Source organism: Oncorhynchus keta, chromosome 17 (genome assembly GCF_023373465.1).
Source record: "Oncorhynchus keta strain PuntledgeMale-10-30-2019 chromosome 17, Oket_V2, whole genome shotgun sequence".
NCBI lineage: Eukaryota > Metazoa > Chordata > Actinopteri > Salmoniformes > Salmonidae > Oncorhynchus > Oncorhynchus keta.
The window spans coordinates 45,538,374-45,547,733 of NC_068437.1; the positions used below are offsets into that span (position 1 = coordinate 45,538,374).

The following is a 9,360-nucleotide window of genomic DNA, read 5'->3' on the forward strand; positions in this document are numbered from 1 at the left end:
ACCATTATTGTACATACATGGTTGACCATTTACCATTTTATCATGACAAAGACAAAGAGCTAAGGGACATCATGTAGGATACCAAACTTCCCTTTGTCACACATATACACTCAAAGGATATTTTCATTGCTAAGTCAATCACGTCATATGACAGAACACACAAAATTATACCAGAGTATTGTTTTTCCTTTACTTTCTATGTGAGTTGAGTGAGGCTACGCAATGACATTAGACAACCTGCAGATGACTGAATTACATTATCTCTAGCCCGAGAATATACTGTCAATATTCTACCCAGACATCAATAAGTTAACCTTCCTTAGTGTACAGAAGCTTCTTCGATACAGTCCACTGAAGCTATCTAAAAACGCATCACTGCAATAACACTAAAGTGCATATGTTTATGTTAATATGAAACCAATTTAAAACTAGACTGCTGTAGAAGCGGTGACCCAAAACGTACCTACAAACGTCACGCTCATAGACACCTTTGAAACATGTGTAGCAGGTGTAGCGTGGCAGAGGTGAATGAATATTCAACATTACGACCTATAATAACATAAGGCTGCCATGGCCCTGCGCTGCGCTGCATGAAAACAAACACAACAGAACAGTAACAGGACAGGACAGGACAGAAGGCTAAGCCAGAAGAAGTGTGAGTGAGGGAGTATGGCCTCACAGATAGCGGTAACCAAGTGCCACCTAGTGTCACATGGGATTTCTGTGTCTAGGCCTAGTTCTCTTCCCTGCTGTTACTGTAGCCTAGAGTTACTTTTCCAGTTATTTCAAGAGCCATGTTGTTGTATCTAGTCCTGTCTGGTCTGCTTCTCTGACCCTGTTCTTCAAGGATCTAAATACAATAGATGGATATGGGCGGCAGGTAGCCTAGTGGTTACAGCGTTGGCCCAGTAACCGAAAGATTGCTGAATAGAATCCCAGAGCTGACAAGGTAAAAATCGTTCTGCCCCTGAACAAGGCAGTTAACCCACTGTTCCCCGGTAGGACATTGTAAATAAGAATTTGATCTTAACTGACTTGCCTAGTTAAATAAAAAATAGATAGATAGATAGATAGATAGATAGATAGATAGATAGATAGATAGATAGATAGATAGATAGATAGATAGATAGATAGATAGATAGATAGATAGATAGATAGATAGATAGATGTGAATGTAGGACTACAGTATGGATGTGGCATGCCTATAGGGATAACATAACAAGAAATGAGCTGTACCCGGATAAAGTATGTAAAGTATTCACCCTTTCTTCTGACCTTGTTCACTTTTTTATTTTCACTCGTTTCGTTTCACTAACCTCTCTGGTTTCTAACCGACAACAGGATCTGACCCGCTGCCCCTAGTGACACTCATCTGAATAAATTGAATAGAACCAGAGACAGCTAGGACACATTGGGGGGGAAATCTCCCTATATTACAATGGGGGAGGGAGGGGAAAGGAGGTGCGAAAAAAAGTGCCCTTTACATGCTCGTCTGATCATGTGCTTGACAGTTCTGTTTTGCAGTGGGGGGGGTACGGCCTGTTGAACAAAAGGCTGAAAAGCATCATGGAACTCAACGACAGGCCAGCCCTGACAGTCAAACTAACACTGACCTGACATACAGACAGATAGGCAGACACGACTTGCCTTCGCTCCACGGCAGACCAACTGCCAAAACGAAAAAGCACCCTGACCCACTCCAACCCTCCAATAAAGGAGAGATGGGGGGGCAGAATGGGGGGGGGTCAAAGGTTAGGACTTAAGGAGGCAGCCATGAGAGGAGACTGTCATGCCCCAGTGCTCTCTGCGTGGCAGGCCTGGAGAGGAGCATGCAGAGTGAACTCATTCTGTCCAGTCCGGGTCTCATCTCAGCCTTCTAAATTAGCCCCATTGCCAATTCATGAAAGGCAGAGAGCTGACAGTCTGCCTGTCAAATCTCTGGCTGTAAACCAGGGCTCTTTTTCCATCTCAGATTACAAATAGGCCTACATGCAAAGTTTTGGGATTATGTATAGAACAGGACCTGATTGGTGGCTCTGCTGCTTCCATTCACAGAGGGTGGTCAGAGGGAAAGAAATGGTCCCATTTCAGATGAAAAGAAGAAACATACAAAACATGAAAAGGCATAGAAAGAATAGCATCAAACATAATAACATTCATTAACTTCATTATACAATTCCCTAAACATTTAGGCTACAGCATTACTGATCTTGTAGGCCTACGTTAGAGACAGTATAAAAGACATACACACAATGCATAAGAACATTAACTGAATTAATGTGCAAATAATGCCAATCAGCATTACAAAGTAGGCTACTGTACCAAATACTTTTAGATACTGACTGCACCCAAAGATTTGGGAATATATTAATTTGCCTCTTCCTCTCTGATTGTAGGCTACTCGTCCACTCCTGAAACTACATATCCAATGATTATTTTGAAACCCATGCACACATGGGAACAGGAAGAAGGTTGTTTACTAGCAACTATCGCTGAGTGAAATGTTTAGGGAATTGATAGTTAACTGTCCAAATAATTCATGTATGTTTTACACTTTGGACAGATATTTTTAAACTTAACAATAGCTAGCTTGCTTAGTCAATCTAAAACTAGCTAATTGATACTTAGTATCAGATTTGAGCTGCTTGTTTTGCTAGCTAGCTACTTTAGGTAGCCAAACCTAGCTACCTAGACTGTTTATGAGCTCAGTCTTTTGACCTAGAAAGATATAAACTGATTAAGCTAGTAGGGAAAGAATACAGTGATCTAGTAGTGATCAAGTAGTTGCATGGTTTTCCTCTGTCCTTCCTAGCTACAACAAGTCACATTTAGCTATTCAAGCAACCAAGTCTTACAGTGGGGCAGACTGTGACCTTTTAGGAGGCTGTGTCTTGTTAGTTGTCTTTCATAGATGGGTTGTAACTATAATGTCTCTCAACCTTTATTTCCAGATTGAACCATGTCTTCATTGCTGACGAGACGGCGGGCGATGTGCTCGTTAAAGACATCACCCTAAACCTTCCTCAAGTTGGAGTGGGATTACCAGGTTAGTAATGGCTTGAACTTCACCTTACTTTACTTTACCTAAACTCGCGGGTGAGCAGGGAGGAGCTGGAAGACCGGCTCCTACAGCTCCATGAGGAAAACCTGCTCCACAAACAACACACCCAGAAACAGGAAGACAAAATCAAGAGGTGGGAACTGCACCCCTGCATACACACACAAACAAATACACAATTAAGGTTTCAATCCCAATGCATACCCCTACAGTATAAAACCTTAGAGTCTGAGGATTCTTCATATGTGGATTTCGTAAATATATATATATATTTTTGGGGGAGGGGGGGTATTTTTAACCCCTTTTCTCCCCAATTTCATGAAATACAATTGGTAGTTACAGTCCCATCAGGCCCATCGCTGCAACTCCCCTATGGACTCGGGAGAGGTGAAGGTCAAGAGCCATGCATCCTCCGAAACACGACCCTGCCAAGCCGCACTGCTTCTTGACACACTGCTCGCTTAACCCAGAAGCCAGCCACACCAATGTGTTGGAGGAAACACATCCATCTGGCAACCAATGTCAGCTTGCAGGCGCCCGGCCCGCCACAAGGAGTCGCTAGAGTGAGATGGGACAAGGATATCCCGGCCGGCCAAACTCTCCCCTTAATCAAGACGACACTGAGCTAACTGTGCACTGCCTCATTGGTCTCCCGGGCACGGCTGTGACACAGCCTGAGATCGAACCCAGGTCTGTAGTGATGCTTGAAGCACTGCAATACAATGCCTTAGACAACTGCACCACTCGGGAGGCCATATGTGGATTTGTAACCCTTTCTCCTATTCCCATTATATGGATGCTCTAACTTATTTAATTTCACCTTGGCTTTTCACAGGGCGGTCACCAAGCTGGTGCACTTAGTGAAGGACTGTTGGCGGGTGGAGCAAGTATTTGCAGGCGTGGTGCTGGCGGGTGGAGCAAGTATTTGCAGGCGTGGTGCATCCAGGGGGCTGGGACATGGAGCTAGAGGATATGATGGAGGAGCTGCCGGAGAAGGTGGACCACTTCGAAAATAAGTGGATGCGTCCAAAATGGTACCCTTATTATTCCCTGTAATTGTACACTAGTTTTAACTAGAACGCTGGTCTAAAGTAGTGCAGGGAATAGGGTGCCATTTGGGACACAGACAGTGTTTCCATGTGTTATCTTCTGGGATTTTAAATGCGCATCTTATCGATTGTATGTTTTGTTTATTTGCAACCCCAAATAAAATTGAATTCAAGGTCCAGGAGCTGCAGAATGAGGCTCTGAAGCAGTGTCTGCTGGCCAACAAACAGCAGCTGCAGACGCAGAGCAAACAAACCACCCCCTACTGCTATGTCCAATAACGCGTCAACACGGGCTGCGGAGGCTGAGGGAGGACACGGTCACACCCCTCACTGCTCCCAGAGGTGAATAGAAATAGAATAGATACTTTATTTTCCATTTGGTTAGAACGGAAATGTATCTTCTGCCTTTTCCGACACCAGAGCTGAGATCCGTAACCTGTATGTACGGTTCTCATCAGCTACACTGTGAAGGATTCAGTGCCTCTGTAGTGTTTTTGCTCCATATTAGCAACATTCCATCTGTTATAGTAATGCCTATCTCTCTCTCTCTCTCTCTCTCTCTCTCTCTCTCTCTCTCTCTCTCTCTCTCTCTCTCTCTCTCTCTCCTCTCTCTCTCTCTTTCTTTCTCTCCTCTCTCTGCCTCGCCCTATCTCTCTGTGTCTGTTAGTGAGCAGAGCTGCTGAGAGACCAGCTGAGGAGGAAAGAGAGGGGGTTTGAATAATCACTCCTCCACCTGTGAATCAGTAGACCACTGGACAGAGGTAACATATACTACTGGTAAAAAGTTTTAGTCACCTACTCATTCAAGGGTTTTTCTTTATTTTGACTATTTTCACTGGCCTTTACAATCCCCAACCTCAACAAAATTGAGATGGTTTGGGATGATTCTGACCACAGAGTGAAGGTAAAGTAGCCAACAAGTGCTCAGCCCATATGGGAACTCCTTCAAGACTGTTGGAAAAGCATTCCAGGTGAAGCTGGTTAAGAGAAGCTGGTTGAGAGAAGAGTGTGCAAAACTGTCAAGGCAAAGGGTGGCTATTTGAATAATCTCAAATATAAAATGTATTTTTATTCATTTAACACTTTTTTGGATACTACAAAATTCCATGTGTTATTTCATAGTTTTGATGGCTTCACTATTATTCTACAGTGTAGAAAATAATGAACATAGAGAAAAAGCCTTGACTGAGTAGGTGTTCTAAAACTTTTGACAGGTAGTGTAGCTTCTCTATATCCTAACAATATACTCTATTCCAACAACTCCATTGAGCACGTTATTTCAAACATTTTGAAAAAGTTGTAGCAAAAACATATAAACTCAGCAAAAAAAGAAAGTTCCCTTTTTCAGGACCCTGTCTCGTAAAAATCAAAATAACTTCACAGGTCTTCATTGTAAAGGGTTTAAACACTGTTTCCCATGCTTGTTCAATGAACCATAAACGATTTATGTACATGCACCTGTGGAACGGTCGTTAAGACACTAACAGCTTACAGATGGTAGGCAATTACGGTCACAGTTGAAAACATAGGACACTAAAGAGGCCTTTATACTGATTCTGAAAAACACCAAAAGAAAGATGCCCAGGGTCCCTGCTCATCTGCGTGAACGTGCCTTAGGCATGCTGCAAGGAGGCATGAGGACTGCAGATGTGGCCTGGGCAATAAATTGCAATGTCTGTACTGTGAGACGCCTAAGCGCTACAGGGAGACAGGATGGACAGCTGATTGTCCTCGCAGTGGCAGACCACGGGTAACAACACCTGCACAGGATCGGTACATCTGAACACCACACCTGCGGGACAGGTACAGGATGGCAAAAACAACTGCCGAGTTACACCAGGAACGCACAATCCCCCCCATCAGTGCTCAGACTGTCCGCAATAGAGAGAGAGGCTGGACTGAGGGCTTGTAGGCCTGTTGTAATGCAGGTCCTCACCAGACATCACCGGAAACAACGTTGCCTATGGGCACAAACCCACCATCGCAGAACCAGAAAGGACTGGCAAAAAGTGCTCTTCACTAACAAGTTGTGGTTTTGTCTCACCAGGGGTGATGGTCGGATTCGCATTTATCGTCGAAGGAATGAGCATTACACAGAGGCCTGTACTCTGGAATGGGATCAATTTGGAGGTGGAGGGTCCATCACGGTCTAGGCCGGTGTGTTACAGCATCATCGGACTGAGCTTGTTGTCATTGCAGGCAATCTCAACGCTGTGCGTTACAGGGAAGATATCCTCCTCCCTCATGTGGTACCCTTCCTGCAGGCTCATGCTGACATGACCCTCCAGCATGACAATACTACCAGCCATACTGCTCGTTCTGTGCATGATTTCCTGCAAGACAGGAATGTCAGTGTTCTGCCAGCAAAGAGCCCGGATCTCAATCCTATTGAGCAGGTCTAGGACCTGTTGGATCGGAGGGTGAGGGCTAGGGCCATTCCCCCCAGAAATGCACTTGCAGGTGCCTTGGTGGAAGAGTGGGGTAACATCTCACAGCAAGAACTGGCAAATTTGGTGCAGTCCATGAGGAGGAGATTCACTGCAGTACATAATGCAGCTGGTGGCCACACCAGATACTGACTGTTACTTTTGATTTTGACCCCCCTTTGTTCAGGGACACATTAATACATTTCTGTTAGTCACATGTCTGTGGAACTTGTTCAGTTTATGTCTCAGTCGTTGAATTTGTTATGTTCATACAAATAGTTATAAATGTTAAGTTTGCTAAAAATAAACGCAGTTGACAGTGAGAGGACGTTTTTTTTTTTCAGAGTTTATATTGTGGATTGGAAATGATGCAGACAATTACATAGATGGAAGCTAAAGTCTATTTACAATGTTAAAGCTGATCTACCCCCTCGGTAATTATTTGAAATAATAAATAACGTACAAAATACACACATTCACTATATGGGGAATAGTGAACAAAAGCATACCCCTGTATTGTGTTGTGGTGTCTCCAGGTCTACTATCAAGGACAACAGCTAGGTGAGAAGGGCAACGCGTTCACTGTGCTCGAGGGCAGATTCCTACAACTCCAAGAAGTGAAACACAACAGCACGTTACAGGAGACACTAGTTGATTAGCAAATATTTTGGTCTCCCCAGCACATTGTAATCAATAGTCGTCATGGAAACTTCAAATAACTTGTTCTTTCAAAAGAACATACTATTTAAACCCAGTCACCATGGTAATGACCCCTATGTTGTGATTGCAGAGTCAGTAGACCCTGAAGGCCAGTCATGAAGCTGTGATGACCAAGATGGAAGAGCTCACGGGCCATCTGAAAAATAAGCAACTGAGGAGTCTTGGCCTGGAGAGCCAACTACAGGCCAACTCATTCTCATAGAGGAGGTAACCTTGCAATAAATTTAGGCTGTTTTCCCAGACACCGGTTAAGCCAAGTCCTCGACTAAAAAAGCACTTTCAATGGGGACTCGGCTTAATCTGTGTCTGGGAAACAGCCCTTTGGTTTAGCCTTTTAGTAGACTCTCTTATCAAGAGCAATTTGATGAGGCTGATACAATCTCAACAACATAGGGAAACTTTTGGCTAACCTCTTGACTAATTAACTATCCTCTTTTAAAGGAAACACAGTTGCAGGAGCGAATCCATGATCTGGAGAAGGAGAGAGAGCTGCTAAAAGAGAACTGTGATAAACTAATTAACAGGTGAGGGATTTGACTCCACGTTTGTACTTTTCTTTGCATGTTGAAATCCTACATTGAAAACTTTTTTCCGCATGACCATTTTGTAGATTACATTTGGTTTTGTCTTCCCGGTGCTTTCTATGTAATCTGAGAACAGAAATTTGGGACGTTGCTGAAACTACAGTTAGTCCAGCTAGAGGTGGCACTGAAGTCTGACCTGACAGACCAAAACAAGATTCTGGACAAGATCAAAGTTGAAAGAGGTATCTGTCGACCAGGACCTTTGTGTCTTTAAAATTGTTTTATGTGAATTCAGATTTACACATTTTTTTTTTTCATTTCATGTATTATTTATCTGCTGCCCACTTTAACCAACATGTTTATAAATTGTACCCGCAAAACACCAGTCTCAACGTCAACTGATGCAGAGTACCTCTGTCCAGTGTCTGTGTTCTTTTGCCCATCTTAATCTTGTATTTGTATCGGCCGGTCTGAGATATGGCTTTTTCTTTCCAACTCTGCCTAGAAGGCCACCATCCCGGAGTCGCCTCTTCACTGTTGACATTGAGACTGGTGTTTTGCAGGTAATATTTAATTAAGTTGCCAGTTGAGAACTTGTGAGGTGTCTGTTTCTCAAACTAGACACCCTAATGTACTTGTCCTCTTGCTCAGTTGTGCAGCGGGGCCTCCTACTCCTCTTTCTATTCTGGTTAGAGCCAGTTTGCGCTGTTCTGTGAAGGGAGTAGTACACAGCATTGTACTTCAGTTTCTCTGCAATTTCTCGCATGGAATAGCCTTCATTTCTCAGAACAAAAATAGACTGACGAGTTTCAGAAGAAAGTTTTGTTTCTGGACATTTTGAGCCTGTAATCGAACCCACAAATGCTGATGCTCCAGATACTCAACTAGTCTAAAGAAGGCCAGTTTTGTTGCTTCTTTAATCAGAACAACAGTTTTCAGCTGTGCTAACATAATTGCAAAAGGGTTTTCTAATGATCAATTAGCCTTTTAAAATGATAAACTTGGATTAGCTAACACAACGTGCCAGTGGAACACAGGAGTGATGGTTGATGATAATGGGCCTCTGTACGCCTATGTAAATATTCCATGAAAAATCTGCCATTTCCAGCTACAATAGTCATTTACAACATTAACTATGTCTACAATTTGATGTTATTTTAAATGACAAAAAGAAAATGTGTCTTTCAAAAACAAGGACATTTCTAAGTGACCCCAAACTGTGTGTGTGTGTGTGTGTGTGTGTGTGTGTGTGTGTGTGTGTGTGTGTGTGTGTGTGTGTGTGTGTGTGTGTGTGTGTGTGTGTGTGTGTGTGTGTGTGTGTGTGTGTGTGTGTGTGTGTGTGTGTGTGTGTGTGTGTGTGTGTGTGAAAAATGTCATCTCTGCCACAAAATGTGTATAATTGCAGGAAATTAGCTTTAAAATAGCAACATTTTGTCACTGTAGCCTACAGGAGGTTCAATCCGCAAGTGCTTAATTGGCCACGCCCATGGCCAGACCCAACCATACCATACATTTATTGCCAGCCTATGGAAAAATGTGTGGAATTGCAGTAAATTTGCAATTAAGACTGCTGATTTTCCCTC

At 43.2% G+C, this 9,360-nt stretch overlaps 1 long non-coding RNA gene across 1 annotated transcript; it reads left to right on the forward strand.

Moving 5' to 3' along the window:
• Positions 1-4,292: 4,292 nt before the first annotated feature.
• On the forward strand, positions 4,293-9,058 carry LOC118396183 (uncharacterized). The gene is made up of 5 exons (XR_004828152.2): positions 4,293-4,449; positions 4,775-4,868; positions 7,324-7,460; positions 7,695-7,777; positions 7,914-9,058. It is a non-coding gene; the product is annotated as an uncharacterized LOC118396183 (long non-coding RNA).
• The last annotated feature ends 302 nt before the right edge of the window (positions 9,059-9,360 follow it).